Source organism: Vigna unguiculata, chromosome 1 (assembly GCF_004118075.2).
Source record: "Vigna unguiculata cultivar IT97K-499-35 chromosome 1, ASM411807v1, whole genome shotgun sequence".
Taxonomy (NCBI): Eukaryota; Viridiplantae; Streptophyta; class Magnoliopsida; order Fabales; family Fabaceae; genus Vigna; species Vigna unguiculata.
This window is the reverse complement of record NC_040279.1, coordinates 28,345,356-28,351,355: the sequence shown is the minus strand read 5'-3', so window position 1 is coordinate 28,351,355 and position 6,000 is coordinate 28,345,356.

Below are 6,000 nucleotides of genomic sequence, written 5' to 3'. Positions count from 1 at the left end.
GCAAATAAACCCGTGCCCGTGGGTATCACCCGAACCCGTCCCCGTTTTGACGGGGAATCCCCGCTTTGACTGGGTATGAGTATGGGTATGGGTAATACCCGAAATTTTCAACTGGGGATGGGGATGGGGATGGGGATGGGGATATATATATACCCGCCCAAATACCCGTCCCCGCTTAAATTACTAAACTATTTATAATTTATTAAATAATCTAAAAAATATATATAAATAAATAATATATTTACACATAAAATATAATATAATATAATATAATATAATATAATATAGTATATATACATATAAATAAAATATACTTTTATATATATATATATATATATTTACACATATACATGTAATATAATATAATATAATATAATATAATATACATATAATATATATACATAATAATATAATATAATATATATAATATATACGTATAAAGCAAATTAATCATTTAACTAGTGAGATCTTTTATAAACAAATTTATAACATTACAAATTTATAAAAGTTTAAAAGAAATATATATATATATATATATATATATATATATATATAAAAGCATAAAATATCTACGCATATACATATAATATATATACATAATAATATAATATATATTATTATATTTATATTATTATATAATATAATATAATATATACTTAAAATAAATATATATCTATAAATATATATATATATATATATAAACATAAGATATCCACACATATAATATATATACATAGTAATAATAATATAATATATAATATAATATAATATATATAAATAATTATATATATATATATATATATATATATATATAAACATAAGATATCCACACATATAATATATATATACATAGTAATATAATATATAATATAATATATATATATATATATATATATATATATATATAACATATTTCTCATTCTCTTTGTTTTTTGTTATACACTTTGTTTACTCTCTCAATTGTCTGGTTTGTTTTTCAAGATTTAATTTTGAAGGTAATTTTTCTTCTTCTTATTACATAATTTTTACTCTCTGTACATGGTTATGTTCAAATAGGTGTTCCTCAATTTCATTCTATGAAATAATTTTTAGGTTACACATTTGATTATTTTTATTTATTTATTTATTTTCATGAAACTGTTTGACTCTTATTTTGTAGCTCTTCTTTTTGTTACTTTGGTTATACACTTTTTTACTCTCTTTTAATTGTTTGGCTTGTTCTTTAAGGTTTAAGCAGATCTTCAAGGTACTTTTCCTTTTATCATAATCTTAATTATACATTTTTTTTTCGTTATGTTATGTTCAAATGGATATTCTCAAATTTCAAATTTGGGTCACACATTTAATTATCTTTACTCCTTTATGATAATGAATCTGATGAAGAAGGTACATTATATTCTAGTAATTAAAATTTTCAATTTCAATTATTATATCATATCTAATTTTTCATTTTTTTTCTATGTGTAGGTGGATCGAATGCAAATAAAACCACTGATCATTTGTAAAATTAATAAATATTTTGGTTATTATAAAATTTTAGTAATGTGTAATTTTTTAGCTTTTATATAATTATTTGAATTTTATTTAGTTGTTATTTGATACTTTAATTTGAGATTTATACTATTATAATATTTTTCTTGATATTTGACATCATGAAAATCAAAAAGAGTATGTTATTTTAATATTGAATATTTTGATAGTATCATGATTCCGTTGGTGTGATTTTTAAATTTTTTTTATAAAAAATATTTAATTGATATATGGAACAATAAAAAAATGAGTATGGGTATGGGTATAAGAAAATACCCGTTACCCGGTGAGGATGGGGATGAGTCAAAAGTTGTATACCCGTTGGGTTTGGGGATGGGGATGGGGATGAATTTTTATTATGGGGATGGGGATGGGATCATGATACCCGTACCCGCCCCGCCCCGTTGCCATCCCTAGTCACTGTAAAAAAGGTCAGAAATTGTAACTTGTTCCGCCACATGGTGGACTGACAAACTGACCCACTACTAGAGATGGCAAATAAACCCGTGCCCGTGGGTATCACCCGAACCCGTCCCCGTTTTGACGGGGAATCCCCGCTTTGACTGGGTATGGGTATGGGTATGGGTAATACCCGAAATTTTCAACTGGGGATGGGGATGGGGATATATATATACCCGCCCAAATACCCGTCCCCGCTTAAATTACTAAACTATTTATAATTTATTAAATAATCTAAAATATATATATAAATAAATAATATATTTACACATAAAATATAATATAATATAATATAATATAATATAATATAATATAATATAATATAATATAATATAGTATACATACATATAAATAAAATATACTTTTATATATATATATATATATATTTACACATATACATGTAATATAATATAATATAATATAATATAATATATATACATAATAATATAATATAATATATATAATATATACGTATAAAACAAATTAATCATTTAACTAGTGAGATCTTTTATAAACAAATTTATAACATTACAAATTTATAAAAATTTAAAAGAAATATATATATATATATATATATATATAAGCATAAAATATCTACGCATATACATATAATATATATACATAATAATATAATATATATTATTATATTTATATTATTATATAATATAATATAATATAAACTTAAAATAAATATATATCTATAAATATATATATATATATATAAACATAAGATATCCACACATATAATATATATACATAGTAATAATAATATAATATATAATATAATATAATATATATAAATAATTATATATATATATATATATATATATATAAACATAAGATATCCACACATATAATATATATATACATAGTAATATAATATATAATATAATATATATATATATATATATATATATATATATAACATATTTCTCATTCTCTTTGTTTTTTGTTATACACTTTATTTACTCTCTCAATTGTCTGGTTTGTTTTTCAAGATTTAATTTTGAAGGTAATTTTTCTTCTTCTTATTACATAATTTTTACTCTCTGTACATGGTTATGTTCAAATAGGTGTTCCTCAATTTCATTCTATGAAATAATTTTTAGGTTACACATTTGATTATCTTTATTTATTTATTTATTTTCATGAAAATGTTTGACTCTTATTTTGTAGCTCTTCTTTTTGTTACTTTGGTTATACACTTTTTTACTCTCTTTTAATTGTTTGGCTTGTTCTTTAAGGTTTAAGCAGATTTTCAAGGTACTTTTCCTTTTATCATAATCTTAATTATACATTTTTTTTCCGTTATGTTATGTTCAAATGGATATTCTCAAATTTGGGTCACACATTTAATTATCTTTACTCCTTTATGATAATGAATCTGATGAAGAAGGTACATTATATTCTAGTAATTAAAATTTTCAATTTCAATTATTATATCATATCTAATTTTTCATTTTTTTTCTATGTGTAGGTGGATCGAATGCAAATGAAACCACTGATCATTTGTAAAATTAATAAATATTTTGGTTATTATAAAATTTTAGTAATGTGTAATTTTTTAGCTTTTATATAATTATTTGAATTTTATTTAGTTGTTATTTGATACTTTAATTTGAGATTTATACTATTATAATATTTTTCTTAATATTTGACATCATGAAAATCAAAAAGAGTATGTTATTTTAATATTGAATATTTTGATAGTATCATGATTCCGTTGGTGTGATTTTTAAATTTTTTTTATAAAAAATATTTAATTGATATATGGAACAATAAAAAAATGGGTATGGGTATGGGTATAAGAAAATACCCGTTACCCGGTGGGGATGGGGATGGGTCAAAAGTTGTATACCCGTTGGTTTTGGGGATGAGGATGGGGATGAATTTTTATTATGGGGATGGGGATGGGATCATGATACCCGTACCCGCCCCGTTGCCATCCCTACCCACTACCTTTTTTTTAATTGTAAAATTTTGTGCTTATAAAATTTGATTGTTTATTTACTTATAAATGAATATTTAAAGCATATTTAATCATATAAATATTTTCTAAGCTTTTAATTGATTAATTAATATTTTCAATTAAATATATTAAAATGATTATTATAATTACATTTTAAATAACTTTCTTATAACTAATAATGGGAACTTAGATTGTAAGCGTTAATGTTTTAAATTATAATAGTATTGAATATTTATAGTTTTACAAAAATGAACTAAAGTTACGAGACTTTTCCCTTTAACAAGTCACAAAATCCTCTCCCACACTTTTTACATCGGTTACTCTAATAAAAAAGGTCTTATAAGACCTACACACTAGGGGTAGACCTTAGTTGGTCCGAGGGACCGCCTCCCAATATTTTTTTTATAGGTTACTAATTAAAATTTATAATATATTTATAATATTTTAAAACATTAATTGAATTATAGTTAATATTTAATTATTTAATGAATTTAAAAAGGAAAAAAATATATATTATCACCATTTTTTACTTACTCACTTACTATTAATTAATAATTTCATAACTAAATTGCTAACATCATACTCAATAGAAAATTAATTTAAATTTTTAACTTTAGTATTTTATTATTAATACTCTAAATTATTCAAATTTAAAATATCTATCAATCCTCTTTGAGCTATAGCAGTCTTTTATAAGAATAAGAAGTACATTTTACTTAAACAAAAAGATTTTTTTTGTTAAACAAGATTGTGAAATAAAATAAAAGATAATTTTTTTGTACATAATATAATTATTTACATTGAAAAAAAAAAATATAACTGAAATTTTATCACTACTAGAATTCTTCATATTTCATGAGATTTTTCTTGCATATTTTTATAAAATTTTGCAAGAAAATATTTTTTTTTTGCATTTTTTTAAGATTTTTAATTGACAATTAATTTCTTCATAGATAGTTATTTTCTACAAATTTCTTATAAAATTTACAAGTATTTCTTACAATTTTTTCTGTGAAACCATAATTATTTTACTAAAAAATTTGTAGTAATTTCTTGCGAATTATTTTTCATAGAATTATTTTTCATAACAAAATTTGTAAGTATTTTTTATAAAAAAAAATTCAAAACAAAACCGACAGGAAATATATGTTTTGTTAGTAGTGTATGTTTTGGCTTAACTATTGATGAGTTCAATAATTTAAGAGTACAAAGAAAATTTTATTAGATATATGTGATTTCTTTTATAGTTATAATTAAATTATATATTTATTTTTGTTGTACTAAGGATGATAATAAAACAAATTTTAAAATATTATTTTGAATCTCCCAAGTAGTCAAGATCACCAATGGTACACACTTTAATTAATGTTTTATTTTATTGTTGACAAATATATATATATATATATATATATATATATATATATATATATATAAGAGAAAAAATATTATATTTTTACTTTTATGATCCAATGACTTATTTAAAACTCAATATCTTAATTTTTGTCATGTAAACATGCTTCAACAGAGAGATTTTACAAAACTAGGCCTTAAATTTATCCCAACAAAGGATGTGCTATTACTTTTAAAAAATAATTTAAATATTTAAGATACAATAAAAAATATGTTTTAATTCTTAACTTGAATTAAGCCTCTCATACACAACCACGAGTCACCCTAGTTTCTTTAATGAAGATGAGATGACTCACGTGCTAACTACATATATAGTAGATAACTTGTGCTAAAGTTATTATATGACTCCCATACAAATTTAGACATAAGAAAAAAAACGAGTCCAATACATACCTATAGAAAATGCAAATATTTTTATATAGTCAATAATTTTTTTTAATATAATCATCATAAAATTAATAAATATAATAATTTTTAATAGAATGATATAAAAATTTTACTTTACACCAACTTCTGTCTCAAAGCCAATTATAGTAATTACCTCATTGAATATTCCTCCACAATAAATGTTTGGTGAGGTCCCATGCGTTGTTCGAACGCAAAATATTTGGACTTTTTAATGCATGATAAGT